At 42.6% G+C, this 27,012-nt stretch overlaps 1 long non-coding RNA gene across 3 annotated transcripts; it reads left to right on the forward strand.

The window, feature by feature from the left end:
- Positions 1-1,922: 1,922 nt before the first annotated feature.
- Positions 1,923-26,781, forward strand: LOC122466862. Of its 3 annotated transcripts, XR_006292765.1 has the most exons (3): positions 1,923-2,026; positions 26,167-26,278; positions 26,700-26,781. It is a non-coding gene; the product is annotated as an uncharacterized LOC122466862 (long non-coding RNA). The 3 variants fall into 3 exon arrangements; XR_006292763.1 differs by lacking the exon at positions 26,700-26,781 and having other exon boundaries at positions 26,167-26,621; XR_006292764.1 differs by lacking the exons at positions 1,923-2,026; positions 26,700-26,781 and adding an exon at positions 24,627-24,758 and having other exon boundaries at positions 26,167-26,621.
- Positions 26,782-27,012: the final 231 nt, after the last annotated feature.

Here is a 27,012-nt window from a genome sequence, read left to right on the forward strand (position 1 = left end):
TCTACAGGGATGGGGAGGGGGTGTGGCCAGAATAAACTGCACTGTGGCTATTCTCTGTTCACCATGGCCCATAGAGAAGCATGGAAATCAGAATGTAAGTTAAAGAAGTCTTAAAGCTGCTCTGAATTACTCTGGGGGCCCATGCAGGCACACCTCCAGATATCAAGAGCACAGAGGTGGCTTTAAGCCTTCTGCTCCTTCCCATCCACCCGTGCTTCCTCAGTCTCTGTGCAGGGACAAGTGATCACAGAATGTGGGCCTGTGTCTTTTATTCACCAAAACAATGTTATTTACCTTTACTTAGCAATAGCATTTGGAAATGTTTCTTGTTCCCTGTGTAACTGTTGAAATCAAGGATGAAGTCACCTGAGATGAAGTTGAGCCATTGTATTAAGAGAGAGAATGCTTCCATGTAAATATCATTATTCTAAGACATCACTTACAAATAGCTATTTGTCTTAGAATAATGATATTTACATGGAAGTGTTTTTCACTTCATAAAATGGCTCACATTCATCTTCTGTGGACTTCAATAGAGTTACACTGGGAATGAGTTTGACCCAGGTTTATTTTATTTGCAGAAAAAATGGACAATTATGTCCATAATGTTTTTATAATACAATAAGTATATTACTTCTGTAACTTTTATGCTTTTTATGTATGTCATCACTGGCAATGTTTATTGTCTGGAATAATAGTTCTGCTAGAATGTAACAAATTTAATATAACAAGAAGCATAGTGGATATTCAGTGAAGGAGAAATTACAGTATGTGGCTGTTCCTTAGACAGTACCACCTCATCTGCAGCTGGCTTCCCTTTCCAGCTGTTTATGGGTGGCCATCTTCACTTTAATCAGGGGATAGCGTGGTAGATCAGCTCTTGTTCCAGATCTCAGGTGAGTGGGCAGCCACATTCAAAGAGGGTGCTGTGGGCCATTGCTGCAACTGCCATTGGCCATTTAATAATGTGGGGCTGAGACTCCACAGAGTGCGCTGGACTAGTCTAAGCTCCCCGAGGTGGGAGGGACCAGGCCTGATGAGAGGAGCAAAGCTGTGTTGCAGGGAAGGTGATTCTGGGAATACAGAAAGGGAAATGAGGCCACTTGATGCAATGGGCAAACTGGTTAAGATAGTTCAGGTAAATGTCTGAACACTGAAATGCCCACCCAAGCAGACTCCAAATTCAGAACCTTTTGTGGTTCGCTCAGTATTTATCTTCTCTCCCAGCCAGCTAACTAATGAAAAAAGCAATCTGAATATTTTTATACATAAAAGGAGGGAGTGCAGTTGCTCTTAGCTAGTGACATCATATTATTTGTAGTTCCCGAGTAACTGGACAGCCACCGAGTGACCGCAGTGGTGAATCCATTGGCTGTTCCTGCCTTTCTTCCTCCAGTGTGTTGTTTCAGTAGTCCTTCCATGTTGCTGCAGAGCAGAGAACCAGAGCTCTGTTACACATGAGGTATGAAGTTCACTTGTAAATCCCCTCTTTGCAGAGTGGAACTGGGGTGGTTCTACTGTGCCCAGGGCTTGCTATGCCTGAGGAGGCAGCAGTGGCGGCATTTGGCCCCTTGTGACAGGGTGCTATCAGCAGCACCATGATCACTGACAGCGCTGCAGCCTGGAGGCGGCTGCAAGCCCAGCTGAGGGCAATTATATGCTTTTTCATGTGGCATTGTGAGCACCTGGGTGCCCACAATCACTGGGTTAACAAGGTAATTGGGGGAGGCTATAAGGAGAGGAAACAGGGACGCAACGTCAGATTAGGAGGGAGCCCAAGAGGAGTTCAGAAGGAAGTTCAGATGGTGAGTCTGGGCTGGGGAGTCTGGGCTGGGGAGTGAGTGCTGCAGGGAAGCCTGCCCTTGCTATAAGCCTGTTGTGGTGGTGTAAGAGGAAAATAAATGCAAACCTTGTTGAAGGATAAGCAGCCTTGTGTGTGTTTATGACTGCCAAGCCACCTGAATTAATCAAGCAGTGAGGTTCACCAGGCAGCGATGGAGGCACCCGGTGCCATCCCTGTAAAAAGGTTAGTTAATGAGGCTATGGGCACTGTTCACTTTTTGCTGGTGCAAAGCAAGCATTGAGCCATCTAACATAGGTCTACGCTATGCTGCCGCTTGGAGTGAGCCTCCTAGCCTGTGTAGATCATGAACTCATGCTAGCTTGGCTCACGATAATGTGCCAAAAATAGCAGTGCGGCTGTTGCTGCTTGGTGGTAGCTTGGGGTCCCAAGCCCACCCAACACCCTAGGTCTGAGCTCAGGTGGCTGGCCCGAGCATCCTGTAGCCCCAACATTCACACTACTATCTTTTTAGCACACTAGCTTGAGCCTTGCTAGAGGCTGACTCCCTGCTGCAATGTAGACATACCTTAAGTGCTAGGATTTGTGAGCTCAAAAATGTGTGAATAACTTTTTTGGCATTGGTGTCAACAACAGAAAGAATGCTGGGCAGAGCCGCTGGTCCCCTAGAACCATTTGAACTCCAGGGCTATGTGACCTGAAATGGATTCATTCAGTGAGAGAGACACACGAGACGTATCTGAATGCTGACTTCTGAGAACACCACAAACTGCCAAATGCAGTTTATCTAATTAGAGTTCCTGCACTGGAATAGTTAAAGCTGTATTAACAGCTTGTTGAAACAAAGAGTCACATATAAACCATAGTGACCTAGCCACTGGATTTAACTGGCAAAGTAAAATACTGTTAATTCTGAGAGCCAGTGCTGTCTGCTTGAGTTAGGCTTTCACTTAAAGGGAAGATAATATCTATCTAAGTAGTTTGTAGAAATTATGCCTACGCTGAGATGAGGGAACCCTCATTCCCAATCCTGACATAAGATTCAGGGTACCTGCTAAAGCCAGGACCATTAAGTTCTTTCAGGGTATAGGCTCATGTAACAGATACCGCATAGGAGTAGAGCCAGGGGATGTAAGGGAATTTTGTGGTAAAAGGCCCAGCACAGGATTGAGATCTGGCTTCAGTTCATGGTTCTACAATAGACTTCCAGTGTGACTTAGCTTCCCATCTGTAAAATGGGGATAGTAATATTTCAATACCCACTAGTGTCTTGCTCATTAATATTGGGAGGGGTCAGATACTGCACTGATGGAAGCTGTGTAACCCACACAGAATCCTGCAAACTGGACCATGGAGTCTCTCCACAGAGTAATTCAGCCTACTAGATGAAGAAGTACTCCATAGTCCAGTGCACCTTGGGCTCTGTGTGTGTGTGTGTAAAGGACCTGATCTGCTGTGCACAGCAGCGGGTACTGACCCTGTCCTGCCCTCATCTTCAGACACCTAGGGAAATCCCACAAAACTGGGCTCTGTAATGCATAGGGGAGCAGTTGCCAGTGTGCCCTATCCTCCAGCCGATCCACTTAAGCAGCAAAACTATACCAGAACTGAAGGCAGGCTTTGCCTATTTTATTACTGGAGAGCCAAAGAAAAACCAATCCAAATACCTCCAGATTTGAGGGTTTGTGTATGTTTTGTAATCTGCACCCAGGCACAAATAGTGTAGCTTGAGCCCATTTCTGTATAGTACTGCACGCTACTTCTGATGTAAGTCAGTATCATCAGCTAATGCAATAACCTACTGGAGCAAACAAAAGCTCGAGAGGCTCTTTTCAGGGGTGAGGATGGTGTATACTTAAAAATAACTCAACAATTTAGCTGCTATCATTTTCTTATGGTTTGTACACAGTTTGGTTTTAATGAAGGACTTTTGCCATTCTCACTAGAGCAAAGTACCACAACAGGAAAATAAGGCAGCAAGCCCTATTTCTCCCCCATGGATAAGATATTGAGGCTCTCTTATCTGAAACGTGCACAAAAAACAAACACTATTTTACAACGACAATGACGTTTTTGTATATATGCTCTAGGATAAATGACAGAAAAGCCTCATGCTCTACATACACACAAAGTACCAGCTCAGTTTCACATTATTGTTCGGTTTTTGTTTCTGCTCATAATGAAGGTCTTGGTGCTGATAAGGAAGCATGGGTGGGATAGGCAGTTAGATTCTGTTTGTGGTTGCCAAAGAAACTCCTAGCTTTTGAGAAAACAGAGTGACCTTGCCACAAACCACTTTTCCCAGGTTTTTTGTTTGAATTAAAAAAATAAGAGCCCAAAGAATGTGATGGAAGAACGCCTGCTCATACTGTGCACCAGACAAGCTTATGGATCTATTACAGTAGCAGAGACAATGCACAAGATACTTGAGTCATGTTATGTGAAGTTTTATGTACAAGTAGAAGTGATTTAGCTACATTCTGAACATAATATACATACAACATATAACACCTATTGTAGACTCACCCTCTCTTAGATCTGAAAACTAATTTAGAGGACTTCTCCATTACCTGCCCTTGCCCCTTGTATCACAAGGGAATGAGCATGGGTGGGTTATAGACATAGGCAGGAGCTATATGCACTGTAAAAAGAATACACATGGTGACTAATCCACATATGAGGGGAGGAATAAGCAGGATTGCTCCCTCTTCTTCCCCAACCCATACTCACTATTGGATGAAGGCAACCTGAGTGCATTGGGCCTTGCCTCCGGGTTGAAGGTGATAATTCCCTTCCCAGAACACTCTGTCATAGTTTTTGTGAGCAAAGCTCTCTTGCAACAGTGATGAGAGCTTGATAGACAGACTTGGCTACACTTGCAGAGTGAGGAATCATCCCCTCTGTTTCTGATTCTTTAACCGTTAATAATTATCCTGATTAACAGTTAGCCTGATGCTTTAACAGTTAATAATTGTATTCATTGCCAATACTAACTTAATGAGGTGGGGGCAATAGGGTTCTAGTCCCAGAATCAGACACAACAGAATTAAAACTACCAAGTTCAATATCTTGGAAATGGTGGTGTGTATGCCAAAGATTATCACAGTGAGAGCAAAGCCTTAGCCACTTTTACGCACAATCAGTAAAGACAAGAAAACTCAAGACCACATAAACAAATAGAAGTAATATACTATTGAGGATGTCTTTGGTATCATTCCTTGCATAAGCTCATATGTTTATATACTCATACTCTTCCTGGGAGATCTGGTGGTGAGAGACAAAGGACCAGCCCTATCCTGGCATGCCAGATATGCTAACCTGCTTAAGCCAATGTAGGTTCCTTGAATTACTGCTAAGCAAAATAAAAGGCTAAGCTAGCTCTGTGGGCTACACCTACACTAGATCTTATGGAAGCCCCTCACATGAACTTGGCACAGCTAGTGATCCAGTGGTGGGGGCATGACTGAGTGTAGAGGAAACAAGGTTGAGGGAGGGCCACCGTATGGATCTGGCAGCACCACAGGGATGTACTGGCAGAAACTATATCCATTTATCTCCATGGATTCCTGCTCTACGGTGGCAAATCACCATGAATGTGGGCGGGGGGGGAGGGGGAGGGTGCGCACAGTATTTGCACAAATACCATAGTGATGAAGCATTGGCTCCAGGATTTTTAGTGCCTGGAGGAATAAGCAGACAAGGGAATTTATATAGAGAAGCTAGTTCTATGTCCCAACACTCTGGATTTCCTCATGGATTTGAGGACATCTACAGGGCTGGAATGCCACACTCCATGCTCATTCTGCAGAGAGGCAGTGCATAGTCCATGAGACTAGCACTCAGGGCTTTCGGAGGTTCTTTTGCAGGTTTTTCTATCAGAGTTTGATCTGCCCCAAGGGATTGTAAGTACCTATCCACCAAGGTGTGTGGGGTGGTTTTTGTATTGTTTTCATTTTTGTATTCTGCCTATTAGTAAATAGAATGGTTGGTTCCAAAGTGAAGGAAACCAGAAGGCAGATGTTTGAGTACCCTTTCACTTCTGAGCTGTCTCTGGATTTCTAGATAGTACATAGGACTGAGAAAATGTGGTGTGAGGAAGTCTGAGTAACATTGCTGTGACCTGTCAGCAGTAGGAGGGAAACAATGATCACATAAAATTAAGATATTGGACTGAAAGTGCTAAATATAGTAAAGACAATGATTCAAAATACAGTAATGCAGCTTGGCAATGGCAGTATTTCATACCGGATAGTTAAGCAAAACCTCACTTTCAAATCTGAAGAATTTTCTTAGGTATTTTTCATTCTTATGCTTTTTTTTAAACTATAAACATCAGCAGAACACCTCATTGTCCAGTAAAAGTGAAGGGGAAGTATTTTATGTAATACTAGCTGTAGAAGAAAGAAAACTTGATTTTTTATTTTAAAGGAAGATATTCAAACTCCTAGGAGAGCACTATTTCTGTTCAAGAGTTTTACTCTTGAAATATAACTGTTTTTAAAAGAAAAGTACTGGCATAGGTGGATGGCTAAAAATGTGGCCATTTGAAAGGAAGGAATTGAGATTATTCATTAAATCTCAAAAGATCACTAGTAGAATAATAAAAATCCAGACTTTGACCAAAATTTAATAAACCAATATGCTCCTCAATGAGAACTGGCCTGTGCACCCTCACCTCCTATTAACGTCAATGAGAAATCAGGGTGCTCCTTGTTCTGTTTGTACTACACCTAGTACAATGGGACCCTGATTCCTCTGTTCTACTCCAGTCCAAATAAATAAGAATTTTATTAACATCATGTGACAGGTTGGATCACAGAAACCCTCTTTGGGACTGCCACCTGATGTGCTTTGACTACCTCTGAGTCTGTTTTTCCTGCTAGCTTAGGACTTCAGTGCCCTGCCTGGTCTGAGCCAGACATGCTAGCCTGCTACAAACACAGACCCAGGTCTGAACCATGTCCCCCAAAAGCTGCAGGTTTAACTGAAAACAGCTTAAGAAGTGTTTCTGTCTCCAACACCCAGATGCCCAGTTCCCAATGGGGTCCAAACCCCAAATAAATCTGTTTTACCCTGTATAAAGCTTATACAGGGTAAACTTATAAGTTGTTCGCCCTTTATAACACTGATAGAGAGATATGCACAGCTGCCCCGCCCCTCCAAGTATTAATACATACTCTAGGTTAATTAATAAGTAAAAAGTGATTTTATTAAATACAAAAAGTAGAATTTAAGTGGTTTCAAGTAATGACAGAACAAAGTAAATTACCAAAAAAATAACCATGCAAGTCTAAACCTAATACAGTAAGAAAGTGATTACAGATGAAATCTCACCCTCAGAGATGTTTCAATAAGTTTCTTTTACAGACTAGCCTCCTTCTAGTTTGGATCCAGCAATCACACACACCCCCGTAGTTACTGTCCTTTGTTCCAGTTTCTTTTAGGTATCCTTTGGGGGTAGAGAGGCTATCTCTTGAGCCAGCTGAAGACAAAAATGGAGGGATTTCCAGGGGCTTAAATAGACTTCCTCTTCTGGGTGGACACCCCTCCCTCCCCCTGTGTAGAAACCCAGCTACAAGATGGAATTTTGGAGTCACATGGGCAAGTCACATATCCATGCATGACTCAGTTCCTTACAAGTGGCAGCCATTGTTTACATGCTACCTTGAACGTCCTCAGGTAGACTTCTTATGTGGATTGGAGTCTTCCAAGATCCATTGTCTGTTAAGTGTTTCTTGATTGGGCACTTAACTTGCAAATTCCTTTCTAAAGAAGCTGACCAAATGCCTTACTAAAGCTACTTAAAATCAAACAAGTGCACAGCCAATATTCATAACTTCTAATACAAAAATTATACATGCATACAAATAGGATGAATATATTCAGTAGATTATAACCTTTGCAGAGATATGTTACATGGCATATGTAGCATAAAACATATTCCAGCTATGTCATATATACATTCATAAGCATATTTCCATAAAGCGTTATGGGGTGCAACGTCACATATCCCTTCTCAATAATATGGTCTATAAATGGGTCCATGCAAAATTGTGAAAATATTTGCTTGCAATTCCATCTCCAGTGATTTTGTGCCTGCTACATTTCTCTTTTTATTTTAATGTTACAAAGTGAGGTTTTCACATCGAAAGGAATGCGAAAGTCCAGATTTTCATATTTTCCTGACAATGATTTTCACCTGAATGGAAAACGGAATTTCAAAATTTGGAATTCAGCTTCTTGAGTGTTTATACAATGATTGAAATTATTCCAATTGTCAACCTACATAATTTCATTTTCTTGCTTTTCATAAAAATCATTTTTTGTAAAATTGCAACACAACATGTGGACCTCATATTCCATTGCCAGCATTTTATACAGCCCCATTCAAAAATGTAGTGGCAACCATGATAAATCTTGATAATGGTACTGTTCTCCTATCTCTTGTAATCAGATCTGGCTCCTTCTAGATTTACCGATAGTAGCTCTATCTAGATTTATTGCTCAGTGCTTTGTGCCAAACTCCCATTGATTTACATGAAAACCCGTAACTGTGAAAGGATTTGGATATTAAGCATCTAATCAACACTTTTGCAATGTAATTAGTTAAACTTGTTTTCTTAGTGCAGACTCAATACTTTGAACTTTTATTTTTTTAAAAGCAGGAAGCAGGCTTAAGCATGTGCTCAAAGTTATTTGTTTTTTCTGACTCAGGGGCCTTAAAGCCTTGCTTTTTCAACTTTGGCTTTGCAACAGATTATCAGGCCAAGCAACAAGTTGAAAATGAAACTAAATTGAGAAACAATCTAAGCTAAGAAAAAACATGAAAACAGGTGTCTCTTGCCTTTGTGGCATAATATTGGCAGCTTCCATGGACTTTATTTGGATGAATGTACTCAAAATACATTGAATAGTCTTCCTCTTCTGTTAACATATTTCTGTTTTCAGGAAGGATGAAATTCTCTCCTAGAAGGCATAGTAAGCAGTTTTCCATGCAGCACTGTTGCTTTGTAATGTTAGGAACACAGGAAGTGCCATACTGGATCAGATCCAAAGTCCTTCTAGACTACACAAGTATCCTGTCTCTGCTAGTGGCCAGTGTCAGATACTTCAGGGACTGGTGTAAGAAACCTGCAGCAGGACAGATGTGGGATAATCTGCCCCCCTCTATAGTTCTCATCCTGGTCTCTAATAGTTAGATATTGATTCCTACCCTGAAGCCCAAGGTTTAATATCTCCTCCAAAATGTTTGTTGTCATTAATTATGTCTGTATATTCTTGATATCCATATAAATATTCAGTCCCTTCATTACTCTTATTACGTTATTGGATTTAGTATCTTGCTGTGGCAGTGAATTCCATATTTCACTGTGTGAAAAAGTATTTTATTTTATTTATTTTTATTGTTATTATTTATTTCCCACCTTTTAAATTTCATTGAATGTCCCCTTGGTCTTGTTATGAGAGAGGGAGAACAGACGATTCTAGACTACAATAATGAATGGTTGAGAGAAGATGAATACTTTTAGCATGTCCGCTCTTATTCGTCTCCTTTCTAAAGTAAACAATCCCAATATTTTCAATCTCTCTACATCTGAGAGGTTTTCAAGACCCTCAATCATTCTCATTGCTCTTCTCTAAACCTTTTCTAGTTCTGCAATATTCTTTTTAGGATGGGGTGACCAGAACTGTACTCAGTGTTCCAGATGTGGCAGTGCCACTGATTATATACAGAAAATTATAATACTCCTTGCATTATTCATCATCTATTCCTTTTGCAACATAAGATATTATTAGCATTTTGAGCCACAGCCATATGCTGAGCAGAGGTCTCTTTATTGAGCTGTTTTACTTAACAGGCAGTTAGCACCATTGCAAAACACACACTTGACTTAATAAAACATATTTCAGTAATTATTATACAGTATGTCTGTGATGCTGGCAGGCCAGGTGTCAGCTCTTGCAAAGGCTGCAGGCATTAGCTAAGAATTGGCAGACTCATAGCTGGTGACCAGTCCAGTTCATTTATGTGTTAGTGCTGGTCAAAATGGGTATCATAAGAATGGATATAAGAATGTGTTTAGTGTTTTGACTCTATAGAATGTTTGTAAGTTGCTGCATGCATTAATCTTGTTTGTAATGTCTTGCTAAAAGGAAATATGTAAGTTTTGCTTTATAACTTTAAAAATGATTGCTGTAAACTTGTAAACTCAGATGGGAAAAGTGTTTCCCCCGCCCCCCCTACCGGAAGAACTATCAAAATCAGATGGGCCATTAAAGAACATCGTAATACAAAGGATCGGTTAGTGGTCCTATCGCACCTTGGAAATACTATATGCAAGCAAGCTTGTCCTGTGGACATGGAGGATGAAAGACACAGGAAAATTTTCCATCTCTTTGCTGTTTGAACTCTCACTGGGCCAGAGTCTCCAAAATGAAGCCAGAGATCCCCAGGCTACCTCCTGGTTCTGCCCTGAAGGACACTTTGAATTGACATAACACTACAACTCTGTCACTCTTAGGATTTAGACTGCAACTCTTTTGTGTGTTTGCAAATAACTCATTTCTTTTTCTTAGTTAATATACCCTTAGATAGTTTATTACAGGATTCGTTACAGGCATTGTCTTTGGTGTAAGATCTAAGTTACCAACTGATTTGGGGTAAGTGACAGATCTTTTGGGGCTGGAAGCAATGTGACTATGGTGTGATTTTTGTGGTGTATGATGACCATTTATCTCTAAATCCCGTTTGCCTGGGCAGCAAGATAGACTGGAGAGTCTAAGGGAACTTAAATTATAAGTTATAATGATGCAGGAATTCACATTTGTCACTGGTGTGGTGAAATATAATGATAGAAATTACCTTGCAGTGTCTGCCCTCTTTTTGAGTCTACCCTGAAGTGGGCATTCATGGATGTGAGCTGCTCCAGAAAGCATGACAACATCATACAGTGAGCATTTCCTATAGGAAACTGGAGACAATTAACTTCTTTCAGCAAATGTTTTTAATTTAAAGACTTAACTTGACCTGGACATTCCAAATTGCTGAGAGAATATTTTTCATTTCCCTTGAGTGTTTTTTTTTTAATTTATTACCTTATTTATAACTTCCTGAGACTTAGTGCTGTTTAGTGCACTATTCCAGCATAGGTATTAAGGACAATTAGTAATCCCAGAGAAAGCTTCAGAATTATGGGACTTGTCCATGTTTAGCAAGTCTGATAATTTAAAGCCTAGATGTCTCAAGCTAGACATCCAAAATCAGCAAACACTTGAAAAGTTTGGTCAGCTGTTCACAAATGGTATACTTGTTTGCTATGCTTCTTACATATATGGTCCTCCCTCTTCCCCCCCCTCCCCCAGCCCAAGCAGGAAAGCCCTTAAGCATGCATGTAGACCATTGAAATCATTAGGACTATGCACATGCTTAAATGATTTGCTGGCTCAAAGCCATGGTGCCTTTCATCTGAGGTTCTCAAAGCACTTTACAAACATTAATCTCACAACAACCCAATGACGTAGGGAAATATTAGGGATGGTTGAAATTGATTCCTATGATCTGTATATTGTCAATATACAGAATAACATTAAATAAGTGAAAATCCCAGCCTGACCCAGCCAAACAATATGCAAAAACATGCTGTAAACTAGTCATGGAGTAGGCACAATATATGAAACATCCAATTATAAATTAGCAAACTCCATATAAATCTAGCAATGGAAGAAGCCTCCAGAGTTCAGAGGTTTAGCTGAAGTACCCAACCATACAGAAGACTCCAGCAGACAACAGAGCACTCAGTCCCCATGCAGTTCTCCTTCATTCCCATCTCATGCTGGCCTCGGGAGGCCTGATTCTCCACTAATGAAGTCAATGGGTGCAGGTTTGAGCCAATGGTGAGGAAGGTCTGACCTGCTAATGCCCTCCAGCATCTTTGATGGATATACTGCCCTTCTGTCTGGGGTAGTTTCAAACACCATTTAGTAATAGTTCTCCATAATTAACCAACATAATTTGAAGCCAATTTCAAAATAAGCTGTATTCCTGGGCAAAACTATAAGGGCTTCGGTTTTCTTCCATATCTTTTATGTTTAGTGTAATAATATTGAGAAAGAGGAAAATGTTTTCCATCAGTGATGCTCATGGGAATGATCAATTCCATCATTGGTACTTATGGGAAATGAAAACTTCTCTTGCCTCTCGCTATAGATGGAGATTTCATTTCTCCAGTGTAATCAGTATTCCTTAAAGTGTTCGTTTTACAATCACTTCTCAGGAGCTGTGGAAGCCATGAAGTCCATTATGTGGACTGTATCATTGAGATATCATCCATTGTTCCTATATCACTATAGCTGTGCAAGTCTCTCACTTGAATGATTTATAACGTAAATTGGTTGGGTCAGATAGGCAAAAATTCAAGCATGTCGTATAGGCACTGGCCTGCATTGGGGTGGTTCAGAGCTGCATCACTCCTCAGGGGACCCCGAAGAGAAAAGTGGCATCATGGAATCAGAACTCCTCCTAGAGCAACCTGTCAAGTAAGAAGAGGAGCTTTCTAAAATTGCTGTTGGCTCATTCTTCACATCCTGCAATATACCTCTAAAAAATGAATCTACCTGGTGCGTTACCTCTAGAAGATGTTCCATAGAAGCAAAACATGCTGCATATTCATATGTCAGCAGCTTTCCAGCATTGTTTTGACAGAGAGCTGGCTAAGGACAGCTGCTATTCCTGGCATTCTGTGTTTTCTATCCCTCACTTGTTCAGCTAAATAATCAAAGAATAATCTTAGTGTCAAAATCTGTGACTCAGGAATTTAAACCCCACAAATTGCTAAAGTTGTTACTCTTCCTATCATTTTCTCTCTTCACAGGACAGAACATCCGTGGCTTAGGAGGAGCTCAATATTCAGGGGTCTCTAAAGCAAATTTTGAATAGACAGATGCCTGTGTATTATCATATTTATAATGGCAACTAGCAGATGTGCTTCTTCACAGAAGCACAACAGATCAGTGGAGAGTACAGACACTCCTGCTCCCAACAATTAATCCTCTGACCTAAATTTGGAAATTGTCATCATGGCTGACATTATTACCATTTGCTGTCAAAATAAATGGGGGAAATAATTTCTCTATTTGCATTCAGTTTTAATATCACCCCAAATAAGCTATTTAATATATTAATCACTCGTATTTATAACCTATTTAAGCAAAGGCTTGTACTATTTAAAACTTTATCACTAGTGAATGGAGTCTGTTCAGTGAATTCATTATGACATTGGTTTTTTTAACAAGACATTATCTTAATATAAACAATACTTATAAGTTTATTTTGAATGTTCAGTCTTTAATCTAGCTTTGTTGCCAAATTTTTCTCATAGGTGATGGCTGGATTGAACTGGTATTGATAATACAAGTGACCTAATTGAAACTCAACCCAAATTTTTAATGGGACACAAACCTAGACCTTTTTAAAGGTTTAAATCCATTTGAATCAGTCTGAATGCACCCTCTGTAGACAGTGGAGCTGGTTGGGAATTTTTCAATGAAACCTTCCACCAGCTGCCTTTCCCAGAAAGGTTAACTCATCAAAATGGAAACTTCTTGTGGAAACATCCCAGTTGTGAATAAAGTTTAGCCAGGAAGGTTTCTATGGTTGAGGATGGAATTTCTAGTCAACACAAGAGAGACTCCCACCCCAAAACAGTCTAAAAGGGTACTCATCTGGGATGTGAGAGAGCCTGGTTCAAGTCCTTGCTCTGCCATTCTCCCACATCCCAGATGAGTGGCATAACCATAGGGATATACTCAGTTTCTCACTCCTGTTCAAAACTTGGAGCTGTTCCATTGTCTCCTACCCACCTCTGGTAGTCAGGGACATTTACAGAAACCACTGCAATGTGAATGGGGGAAGGAAGATCATTTATCCATTCCCATCAGAAAGTACCTTCCTCCATTTTACACGAAACCTGAACTTTGTGCAGTCACTTTTTGTAAAGTGAAGTGTATTAGCTTATTCAAAACCTTTCCATTTCATTATCCCTAACAAACAGGCACTTAGCCATTTCTGGATAGCAAAACGTTTTACAGCAGATAGAGACAAAGGAAAGCAAACTAAGCAAGCTTATTGAAACAGTAAGACAAGCACGTTCGTGCAACAGAGGTAAAGCAGTAAGGCCCACATTTTACACTTGGGTGCCTACAGCTGGGCACTTTAGGCCTAATTTTCAGAGGTATGGAGCACCTGCACTGTCCATAGACTTCAATGGAAGCAGCAAATGCTCAACACCTTGAAAAGTAGACCCATTCAAATAGGCACATAAATATGGACTGGGAGGGTAGGATGTTCAAAAGCACTTAAGTGACTTGGGAGCATGTGTTCCAATGGAAGTCAATAGGACTTGTACTCCTAAATCACTTCACATCTTTGAAAAGATGACCAACTTAAGCATCCAAGTTGGAACATTTTGGCCCAGAATGACTTCTTCAGATGGTAAGAGATGTCTTTCCTTAACCTTCCAGCACACACAATTTCACAAGCTGATCTTTCTCTTTCAAATGGCTCCTTGTCCAGCACTATGTATTGTTTTCAAATGCCTTTGTAATTTTGGAATGGGGAGAAAGAAGCTTAATTTAATTTGAGGAAGGTTTATCAATTAAGCAATGGTAAAAATGGTCAAATTACAATGAATTGTGAATAGCACATGAGCTGATTAAAGCTCAAAGTTAGGGTTGCCAACTTTCTAATCGCACAAAACCGAATCATAGAAAATCCGGGTTGGAAGGGACCTCAGGAGGTCATCTTGTGCAACCCCCTGCTCAAAGCAGGACCAATCTCCAACTAAATCATCCCAGCCAGGGCTTTGTCAGCCTGACCTTAAAAGCCTCTAAGGAAGGATAGGTTTCCTTAGGTAACCCATTCCAGTGCTTAACCACCCTCCTAGTGAAAATGTTTTTCCTAATATCCAACCTAATCCTCCCCCACTGCAACTTGAGACCATTACTCCTTGTTCTGTCATCTGCTACCACTGAGAATAGTCTAGATCCATCCTCTTTGGAACCCCCTTTCAGGTAGCTGAAAGCAGCTATCAAATCCCCCCTCATTCTTTTCTTCTGCAGACTAAATAATCCCAGTTCCCTCAGCCTCTCCTCATAAGTCATGTGCTCCAGCCCCCTAATAATTTTTGTTGCACTTAGCTGGACTCTTTCCAATTTTTCCACATCCTTCTTGTAGTGTAGGGACCAAAACTGGACACAGTACTCCAGATGAGGCCTCACCAGTGCCGAATAGAGGGGAATGATCACGTCCCTCAATCTGCTGGCAATGCTCCTATTTATACAGTATGAGGGGTTCAGGGTGCAGGAGGGGGCTCTGGGCTACGAGAGGGAGTTGGGGTGCAGGAGGGGGTGAGGGCTGTGGCTAGGAGTGTGGGCTCTGTGGTGGGACTGGGGATGATGGGTTTGGGGTGCAGGAGGGGGATCCAGGCTTGGAAGTGGGGCCAAGGGATTTGGAATGTGCGAGGGGGCTGTGGGTTGAGGCAGGGGGTTGGGGTGTGGGAGGGGGTGAGGATGAGGGCTCTGGGCTGGGGTGTGGGCTTTGGGGTGGGGCTGGGGATGATGGGTTTGGGGTGCAGAAGGAGGCTCCAGGCTGGGGCAGAGGGATTTGGAGTGCGGGAGGGGGCTTCGGGTTTAGGCAAGGGGTTGGGGTGCAGGAGGGGGTATGGGCTATGGGCTGGGGGTGCAGACTCTGGGGTGGGCCTGGGGGTGAGGGGTTTGGGGCCGGGGCGGGGGGCTCAGGGCAGGGGAAGGGGGTTGGGGCGCGGGCTTACCTTGGGTGGCTCCCGGTCAGTGGCAGAGCGGGGCTAAGGCAGGATCCCTGCCTGTCCTGGCACCACCCTGAGCCCCGGAAGCGGCTGGCATGTCCAGCTCTTAGGCAGGAGGGCCAGGAGGCTCTGTGCACTGCTTCACCTGCAGGCACCGCCCCCCAGTTCCCATTGGCCCTGGTTCCCCGCCAATGGGAGTGTGGAGCCGGTTCTCAGGGCAGGGGCAACATGCGGAGCCCTATAACTCCCTTTCCCTCACCAAGGAGCCAGATCTGCTGGCCGCTTCCGGGGCACAGAGCGGTGCCAGGACACATAGGGACTAGTCTGCCTTAACCCTGTAGCACCTCCGACTTTTAAAGGCCCAGTCAGTGGTGCTGACCAGACACCTGGCTAACCGAGGCCCAGGGTTGCACTCCCTACTTGGGCAAAAACCCCTGTTGAAGTCAATGGTAGTTTTGTCTCTATAAGGATGACACGGTCAGGCCCGATATCTGTTAATGAATATGCTTGGCTTTGTGAAACATAATTATATAACTCATATTCTGAGCTCTGACCATATATCCTCCTGTTACGGTTCTAGAATATACAGACTATTTGCTATTCAGCAACTCTGTGACATTGATTGCAAAAATGAACCCACCAGCATAGAGGAGAATGCTAGCAATCTTGCTTCAGATAAGAGAGCTATATACTGCATCACCAGATCACTTGAACACATAGAAGCCATGTGGTTATCCTCAGTTCTCCATAATGACTACCCCAACTTCTTTATCTAAAGCCTGTCAACACATGTCGATATTTCTTAATCATGAACGGGCCAGAATCTTTCATTTATTTCCAGTGTAATTTCAGAGTAACTCCACAGAGTTACTCTGGATGTAAAGTGGGAATGTTCAAAATGAGTGACATAACCAGGTTACAATCTGGACTCTAAGTATCTGTGTCCTCTTTGACCTGGACACTGCTTTGCTGTTTTTGTCTCTACCCCTGGACTGCTCACAAGCAGCCTCTAGCATATAAGTCACACCTAGCTATGTCTGTGTGTACTTGCAAACTACCAGTCAGATTTAGGCTTTCACTAGCCTGAATTACACTTCAGGGTGACTCCAGCACACTCTCAGTCCCAGACTTTCCCCCCAGAAATATATCTCTTGTTTTGCCCAGCCCACTCCTGGACAATACAGGTGCATATAAAGTCCATAATTTTATTAAAAGAAATGATATTCACAAATCCCAAATGGAGTTTCCCAAACACTTCAAACATACTGGTTTAGATAAAACAATAAAACAAGTTTATTAACTACAAGGAGGGAGATTTTAAGGGAATATAAGTAATGGAACATAAAAATCAGAAATGGTTACAAGAGCAATAAAGATAAAATGCAACTAAAGCCTTACTTAACAAACTATGTTAAAGTCAAACCAAAGTTTCTCATACCACATGCTCTTAATAGTTTTAGTGGCCAAACTTCTAGGTCAGGAAGTTCTGGCTGCTTCCTTAGTTCCTTCTGGTGTAGTCAATCGATGGACAGAGTGAGAGTGGAAGAGGAGGGGTCCCTGGCAGTGTTTGTCCCTCATTTTTATAGTGTCAGTCCCCCTCTTAGAAAACATTTCCAGCTGAGTTTCAGGAGACAAAAAGTCTATGGGAGAGGAGATATCCTGCTGGTTTTCCCACCTGTTGGATCTCCCCTTGTGCTTGATGACTGTTTACTGATTAAATGCAAATTAAGCAGAGCATACATTCTTTTGTTTGTGATAGACCTGTTCGCCAACTTCTGTTTGGGCTGGGCTGTGGTTTGGAACGTGTTAATAACACCATACAGCGAAATCTTATAACTTTATATACAATGTTCCACACACATTTTACCAGGACAATACTGACCAGCAAATTATGAGTTTTAAAATGATACCTCCCAAGGCATACTTTATACAAAGATTATTACAATAGTGTGAAAGGGGTGAATACAGGGGTACAGATTGTTACAGAGGGACCCCAATCTTAAAATGGCTACAAACTCAGCCCTAGTTTATTTCTTGAGATTATAAAGGGGAAAAAAGCTAAACGTTTAACCTAATGCATCTTTGAGTGTTTTAGGGAATGCGCGGGAGGAGAATTGACATACATCAAAGGCTTCTAAAGAAAAGCTTTTCCTTGTGTGTCATTCTGAAGTAAACTTTTTGCTAAAGATGAGCAAAACTCTAACCAGGGGTGGTTTGGTTCTGAGTCCATCCTATTCTAGTTGAACAAGCAAAGTTCAGGGTATGCTGTGATGAGTTTCAGACACATGGCTCTCCTTTGGGTCCCTCTAAACTTATTCCAGGTTGCTTCTTTGTCCCAACAGCAATAATAGCAGCCTTATCTCCATCCAGGACAGTATGTGACGTCTCACTCTACTACTAGCCTCACAGAATGACTTTTGTGATTATTCTTTGTCTCCAGTAGTTTCATTTTCTCGCTACACTAGGCAGACCAGTGACTCAGTAAAGTTTGAATTGTGTTCGCGACACAAGGATCTGGGGCTATGATCAGCATTTTGCCCCTGCCCTAGTTGATCTTGTGCAGAACCTTGTGGAGGGCAGGAATTGGAGGGAGTGCAGACAGAAACAGCTTGGCATTATGGCAAACAGGTCCACATGAAGAGTTCCCTACCTCAGGAACAATGTTGGCTGATGACTTTTTGAGAAACCATCATATTGGGTGCTATGCTTCCTGCTAAATCTGTTACTAGGCTGTTCTTTTGCAATGTAAAGTGTTGTGTGATGGACACATCAGATCCAAAATTTCACAGCCTTGTCGCACAGAAGCCTGGAGTGTAATTTTGCCAGTTAATATCATGTATGACACATATATTGGCATTGGCAGTTAAAATCTGAAGAGGTATGCTTTGTAGGCCAGTAGGAATGACTTGTAGGCCAGCTGAACTGCTCTCACTGCTGGGTTATTTATGTGTAGATGGGTCTATTCACACATGCCGAGGTCTTGGATTGTGAGCTGACCTATGTGAACTACCTTTTCTAGTCCTGAAACCTCTGTCCCTGCTGCTCAGATGGTGTAAACAGGGCTATAAAGTGAAGGAACTAGCGTGGCTTAAGAGAATTTCCCAGGTGAGGAAGAACTGCTGCAATGGTTGTACAGTGCTCCACTTTGCAACTCCTGGCAAAGGTGGTATATTGAGGGAAGGAGAAGGTGTAGCCGGAACATTCTGTGCTCTATTCTTGGCTGTGGAATGTCCCTTAACAAGCCATTCCAGCCAGGCCCTAAGGTTATTCTAACTTACCCCAACTGAAAGCTGGAGTAGCTCCACTGAAGTCAATGTAATTATTCTGGCTTTACCGTGGTATAAGCAAGAATAGAATCTGGCCCTGTGAATTTAAAATACTGTGTGCTGGGGTCTATCCATCCATGCTGTGCAGCCTTTATATACAAAATCCTATGTTGAAATGGATGCTGTTAAAAATAAATATGTTTCATTTACCACATTTTCTTCATAAACTAAAAAGGCAATGTAAGAAAGAACACGACGATCAGAACGAGCCTCCCCCTGCCCAAAGTTATGATAAACACTAAGGGCTAGGAAGGCATAACTATACTCAGCTTGCTCACTTTCAGACTACTGGAAGTCAGCCAGAGTTGGATAAACAATACAATGCAGAATGTGTATTAATCTTCCATTTGTAAAGAGTCTTTCACCCAGAAGAACCACAACGCACTTTACTGATTGTTTGTATAGGTATCACTTATCTGGCACTGAAATGCACTAAGACGCTCAATAAATTTATTTGGAAGGAGAGGGAGGGAAATATTCCTGGCTGTTTTCTGAGACAACAAAGTTTGCCTTTATGGAATCTCCTTCTCTCTTCTTCTTCTTCTTCTTTTTTTTTCCCAGTAAATTGAGCCCTTGTGAGAGGTGACAGACTGAATTTGTCTGAGATCGCCATCTGTTACATGACTCAAGTACACATAGAGAGAGATCAAGCAGTTATTTAAAAGTGGTATTTTAAAAATCAGAGTTCCTTGTTCCAGCAAAGTTCCTTTATCTTCTCCGGGCTCTGGTTTTGTGTCTGGAATGCACTGTGGACTGGACTCCTGGGAGGCTTACACAGCTTTTAGCTAGGATCACAACTCATAGGTCGTGCTAACATGACATCTAAACTGGTCCACTTCTTCAATATACACGTAGCTCCTTAGCTTTTGATTAGACTCACTGCTCTGCTTCTCAGGGACTGGTCTGGGGTCTGGAATGTGCCAGTGTCTCCTGGCCTAGAGAAAGAGCTCTTACAGCTCTGTCTCCACTTGCACACAACTCAGCGTTCAGCTGTGCCATTTTCGCTAGTCTCAGCTGGAAAGCACCTTATACAGAAGTTTTTTTCAAACCTTTACAATGTGTTACAGAATGAAAAAGGGGAACAGCCCTTCTTTTTGACTGCTCTGAGCACCTTGCATGCTTTTCAAGTATTAGTCTTACTTCTCAGTTTTCTAGACCACATTCCTTTCAGTATCCGGTAGATCAGCGGTTCTCAACTGGGGTCTGCGGTCCCCTGGTGGTCCACAAGCCCTTTCAGGAGGGCTGCGGATCCCCACTGCTGAACCCCAGTGCCCCGAGTGGGGCTGAAGTGGGGAGCAGCGCAGGACTGAAACCCCAAGCTCCCCCCCAACACTCCTTGGAAGCCAGGAGTGGGGACAAAGGGCTGAAACCCCAATATGGGCAGAAACCTTGAGCCCATGGGCAGAGTTGGGGGAGCACAAGGGTGTTGCCCCCCCCCAAACTGCAGTGCCTTACCCAGAGTGGGACAGTCCTGGGGGCAACTCCACCCCCACCTCCTCCTCCTTTCCCTCAGTCCCCCTCTGGCCTCACCCTCTGGCCAGGTCCTAGGCGGGAAGCCAGAGCCTGGCTGTGTGGGGCAGCTGCTCCTCTGGGTGGTGGTAGGGTTGCCAACCCTCCCAGATTGGCCTGGAGTCTCCAGGAATTAAAGATTAATCTTTAAAGAGTGTGTCATGTGATGAAATCTTCAGGAATACATCCAACCCAACTTGGCAACCCTAGCTGGTGGTGCCATGGAGTGGGCAGCCATGGCATTCTCCCATCTGCTGCTGGTGCCCGGCCAGTATTGTGGCTGCTCCTCAGCTCCCAGCCCCCTTGGACAGCTCACACAGCTGGTCAGAGCTGCCCGGGCGGCTCCTGGGCCCAGCAGAGTCCTCGCGAAGCAGCCACTGGCACACAGCCCCAGACAGGTGAGTGGCCTGCTGAGTCAGGGGGTGGAGGTGGTGCTCCCTCCCTGGACCCCGCTGTGCAGAGCTGGCCAGAGTCCCGCCAGCCCTCTCCCCCTCCCCCCGCCCCACAAAATAGAAGTCAAACTACACCTATGCCCAAGGGTTTCCACCCCTGGCCCGGAGCCCCAAGTACCCCATCTCCTGCTGGGCCCTGTAGTTTTTCTAGCAAGTTGAGGGGGAAAGAAAGAAAAAGGTTGAGAATACATTTAAAAGGTTGCGAACAGCTGCAGTAGATTATTTCTGTGCATTTACTTCCTAGTTCATTTTTAGTCAGAGAGGTAGTTCTGATTCTAAAATGTAACTACGTTAGCTTTCCATGGTTAAAATTCCAAACCATATGATTTTATCTGAGCATTTTTATAGACATAGTGTTATCACTGATAATGTTTTATTTAATATATAGGTCATGTTAATAAATAAAACAAGCAATAGTTTTCCAAAGAAACATAACTTCTTTGCTGGAGCATTTCTCTGGAATTCTTTGGTGCTTAGACATGACATTTATAAAGTGATCTTGTTAATTTAAACTATCCCTAATACATTGATAATCTCTAACATATACAATGTTCAGTTCTGTTTTTGTAGAACCTGCATTCCAGTTTCATACTGCAATAATAACATGAACATCTGTCTACTTGTTTTTCATAGTGTTGCCCCTCACCATGGTATCTGAATGCCTAACATGAACACTAGAATGAAATACCCAGAGTCAAGAGTGATACAAGTTACAAAAATACAGAAGGGAAAAATATTGTTTCATAAGGGCATTTTCCAATCTTAAAATCAAAGGGCCTGATTCATCCCTGCATTACTCCCATTTAGAGTTACACCTTCATAAAACTGGAGTACCATAGCAGGGAATCATGCCCAGAAATAGGAGGGTGGGTTTTAGGCCTGGTCTACACACATAGTTGAACTGGTTTAATTAAAGATCTGATATTTAAATGGTGCAACTTTGTGGACATACTGATAACTATCCACACAAGGGTTTGCACTTGTTTAACTAAATCAGATTTTTTTAGGTGATTTACATTAAACCCAGACAACTCCTGTGTGTGGACACTCTTCAAAATTTTAACCTCTGGCTCTGAGGCAGGGACTTGTAAGGTAACCTGGTAGATATGCTGGAGGGTAGGGATAGGATACAGAGGGACCTAGACAAATGAGAGGATTGGACCAAAAGAAATCTGATGAAGTTCAAGTGCAGACTCATGCACTTAGGACAGAAGAATCCTATGCACTGCTACAGGCTGGGGACTGACTGGCTAAGCAGGAGTTCTGCAGAAAAGGACTGGGGCATTACAGTGGTTAAGAAGCTGGATATGAGTCAGCAGTGTGCCCTTATTGCCAAGAAGGCTAACGGCATATTAGGTTGCATTAGTAGGAGCACTGCCAACAGATCGAGGGAAGTGATTATTCCCCTCTATTTGGCACTGGTGAGGCCACATCTGGAGTACTGTGTCCGGTTTTGGGGCCCCCACTACAGAAAGAATGTGGACAAATTGGAAAGAGTTCAGTGGAGGGCAACAAAAATGATTAGGGGGCTGCGGCATATGACTTACAATGAGAGACTGAGGGAACTGGGCTTGTTTAGTCTGCAGAAGAAAAGAGTGAGGGTGGCACTTGGCTGTTCTCAGTGGTGGCAGGTGACAGAACAAGGAGCAATGATCTCAAGTTGCAGTGGGGGAGGTCTAGGTTGGATATTAGGAACACTATTTCACTAGGAGGGTGGTGCAGCACTGGAATGGGTTATCAAGGGAGGTGGTGGAATCTCCATGATCAGAAGATTTAGGAGATGGAACCCTCTGTTGATGAGAAGGGGAAAAACCAGCTCAGGTCAGCTTAATTTGCATATTGTTATCACTAATTCTACTATGTTTGGTTTCGTTGTTTTGATTAAACTGTTTTATATGCATGTGATATGAAATTATCTTTCTTGCCTAAAGAAAGGGTATAGGAGCTGTGCCAACCATGCTCTGGGTGAGGGGGTCACCATAACAATACAAGATGTGAACTAAGGGTGGCTAAGCTAGGGCACAACAGGGTAGGGAAAAGGTTTTTTGCTCTAGAGGTGAGAGCTTTGGGGTATGGCTACACTTGCAGATGTAGAGCACTTTGAGTTAAACCAGCCTTTGGAGAGTGCAGTAGGGAAAGTGCTGCAGTCTGTCCACGCTGATAGCTTCAAATGCACTGGCGTGGCTACATTTGCGGCCCTTACAGCGGTATTGGGAGCGATGCATTGTGAGCAGCTATCCCAGCATGCAGGTGACTGCAACATGCTTTTCAAATGGGGGTGGGGTGGAGTGTGACAGGGAGTGTGTTGTGGTTTTTCGGGGGGCTGAGAGCATGTCAGCATGCTGTCTTGTAAATTCAGACAGCAGCAGACCCCCCTCCCCCCGCCTCTCTCTCTCACACACAGCATTCCACACTAATGGCTTGCTTTGTCTCAGAGCAGATAAGCAGCAGGCTGTCAGAAACAGAGCTTTCAAAGGGCATATCTGCATTCCTGCAGCGATTCAAAAACAATGACAAAATTGGCCACCTGACTTAAGGGGATTATGGGACATTTCCAGAGGCTGATCAGAGCGCAGTAATGCAACACCTCGTTCACACTGGTGCCATGGTGCTCCAGTGGGGTCATAGCAAACGTTATTCCACTTGCCAAGGTGGAGTACCAGCAGTGCTGTAGCCGCGGAGTCAGAGTGTGCTATATGCCTTACCACTGTGGATGGGTAGTGAGCTAGTGCGCCCGGGGCTCCTTTATTATGCTGTAACTAGCAAGTGTAGCCAAGCCCTTAGCCAAAGGAGTAGGGGCTTTATCTAAGAATACAGTTTGCTGTGGATTTCCATCATCTGGAAAGCTTTTAGACTGTGAGGAAGAGTTTGCAGTCAAGGCTTGATCAGACCAGGGAGTAGAGCTACAAGTACTGCCTGGAACAGCAGCTGAGAGAGCAAGCTCATGTCTGGTGAGCACTGACTGGACTGGCAGCAGGGGGAAGCAGATTCTGGACCAGTGGAGTAGATTCCACAGCAGTGCTGGCAGAGGGGAACTGAGCAGGTTTTACTGCACCCTGACCTATTCAGTGCTGAAGCAAGTAGAATCAAGAGCTGGACCAGAGGGTCATGCTTCAGGGTGGAACCAGGCTGAGCAGCTCTGATGGGACTAGAGCTGGGTCAGCAGAGGACAGGCCATACCATATGCCCTGACTCAAATTGTGAATAGGGTTTCAGCTGGGTGGAACTGTGGGTAGTCAGGGCATTGGACTTCCAGCCCTGGACACTTATTGGGCTGGTGGCAGTGGTGGTGATGGGCTTTGGATAAACTCCTAGCAGTTTTGGTGCTGTCTGAACTTTCTTCCCATGTTTTTTCCAAAAACAAAATTCCAGTGAAATTGACCTCATTTTGCAAACCATTTTTTATATTTTTGATTTCCAATATGATTCCATCAAAGTTTCTCCAGCTCTATTCTTTTGTCTGTTCCCTTTCCCCTTATTAAATATTCCTTTGTTTTATATTCCAAACAAACTCAAGAGTCCGCCCAAGCAGGAAGGAACCACTTATCTGGAGAATTTATTTTATTTTTCTCAGAGCTGAAACCAAAGATTCTGAGTGGGCACTCAAGTTGTTGTCTGTGTTATTTTCCAAGAAGAACCCTTACTTGTTTTAGAACCAGCTTTTGTAGCTGCCATTGACGCTGGCAGAAGGGATACACATAGAATCAATTCCATGTCAATGTAGGTGTTTTGCATTGGAACTTCCTTATTTGTTTTTAGTAACAAAATGTCTGTATTTAACGTTAACATTTCAATGGCGCATAATGACTCTAAACAAACCTCACAGCAATGAATGGAGTAAAGAAAAGGGGTGAGTTTCACATTTTGTTAAATTAATTTTTGTAAAAGTTTTTGTGAAAACCGTTTGGTGCTAGAATTACCATACTACACAGAAAGAAAAGGAGTACTTGTGGCACCTTAGAGACTAACTAATTTATTTGAGCATAAGCTTTCGTGAGCTACAGCTCACTTCATCGGTGAAGAGAAGTTCTGATGAAGTAAGCTGTAGCTCACGAAAGCTTATGCTCAAATAAATTGGTTAGTCTCTATGGTGCCACAAGTACTCCTTTTCTTTTTGCGAATACAGACTAACACGGCTGTTACTCTGAAACCTGTCATACTATACAGAACACCTTGTACCCAGGTCTCTTTAAATAGTAATACTTTTAAAGTTAACAGTTTATTACTCTTCCGTATGGGGCAGGTATATACCATTCCCAGTTTGTAGATGAAGAAACAGAGGCAGAGATATGGAGTGATTTGCCAAAACCACAGAGGGGGCAAGTGAAAGATCTAGGACTACCCGGCTCTCAGTCCCAGATTTAAACCAACAGACCACACCTTTCTCAGTTAAAATACTATTTTGTTCAATTTGCAAGTAGTACATATCAGGGGGCAGAAGGCAATGGAGCTATGACAACTTACACCTTCTGAGCATCTGGCCAAAGGGGGGGGGGGGGGTGGTGGTAATCATACCTGTGCTAATCCTAAATTTTACTACTACCTTTAAAGCAGTGTGTGTCATATACACACTCAAAAGAATATAAAGGATGACCTAAATCTAAAAGGTGTAGATTAATGTACCAATGCTTTCATTCATGCACTTTTCTTAATATTACAAGAGTTAGCTCTGTTAGTTCATTTAATCTTTAAAATGTCTAAGAATTAACATATCCTAAATATGATTGTTGCCTAATGGATCCTTTGTGGTTGGAAAGTAAGACATTCCTCTTTATTGTTAAAATGCAGCAGTGATTATAGGGCAAGAAAAACAGTATTTAAAAGAATTTCTATTGGAGGGTTTTTTTAATCTGAAGGGAAGGCATTAGTTGCCAAACTGCAGTATGTGGGGAGGTAGGCACTCCTGGTCTTTTCAAGTAAATGTGGATATCTTGTAAAAAGAATGTCAATGTAAATATCCCTTGAGAAGTACATTATACAAAGGTTTAAAGTGCTTAGCACTGAACTCTAAATTGGATTATTTGCATGCTAGGAGAGCTCCAGCTATGACTGATTAAGTCTTTGATAGCGTACTCTCACAAAACTATTAATCCATTTATAATCCAGAAATTATACTGCCATAAAATCCTGCCTTTAAATACGTAGGTGACTGCATTAGAGGATTTCTGTTTTGTTTCAAGCTTTTGAAACAATAACATATGACTGTGTCTAGAATTAAAACATGTCATAATGATCATAATTCTTGTTTTGGATTTTAGAGCAACTTAAATCCTGGGCTCCAATATGGCTGCTTGGTACCAGTCTTCCAGAGCAAAGCAGCCCCAAAAGTCAGCTACCTGAGGATTCTCCAGGCACAGAGGACTTTCCTAGGTAATGTAGAAGTGGATAGCTGATTCTTTGCCACCTTCTCTTGGCTTCCCCAAATTGAACAGCTGAGCAGCTGTTAAAATGATGCCTTGGGGGTTACTATAGCTGAGCATAATTTATGGAAACTCTAACACTGCTCTGACTTGCATTTGGGACCAAACTGGCCCTGATATCAGGAAAAACATAGTCACTTTTGACTCTTCTTACTTTCATATCCTGCACTGGCACTGGGCGGAATATGGCCACATCTGAGGAACTAACCCAATTTTGGTTGTGTGGTGGTTTTTTTTTTTTTTTTTGAGTTTAAACTAGAGGGAGATTCTTCGCCCCGCACCCTACTCCAAGATACACACCAGCTAGTATTTTCACAGATGTCAAAATTAAAATGTCATAATCAGTTCCCTCTCTCTTTTCGCTATCCTAGCTTCTTCTACAGCACCTACAACTCTGGAAAATAAGGAATGTATGCTAATTTCCTATGAAGTACAAATAAAAAAAAATCCCAGTGAAAACTTATTTAACATCTGTTTTAGAGCAGTGTGTTTTGATGAATGGAGATGTTAGCTGCATGTATGCTTCCCTTAAAGCTTCTCCATTTCTGGATAAGTATTTTCCGGGTCTTTCATCTCCGTGTACTAGCATTGAAAATCAAGAGCCTGGAATGGTGTTTAAGAGAGAGGTGCTCCTGATATCAACTTTAAAACTAAATTTCAATTCATACAACACTGGTTTATTAG

This window comes from Chelonia mydas, chromosome 8 (assembly GCF_015237465.2).
Source record: "Chelonia mydas isolate rCheMyd1 chromosome 8, rCheMyd1.pri.v2, whole genome shotgun sequence".
NCBI lineage: Eukaryota > Metazoa > Chordata > Testudines > Cheloniidae > Chelonia > Chelonia mydas.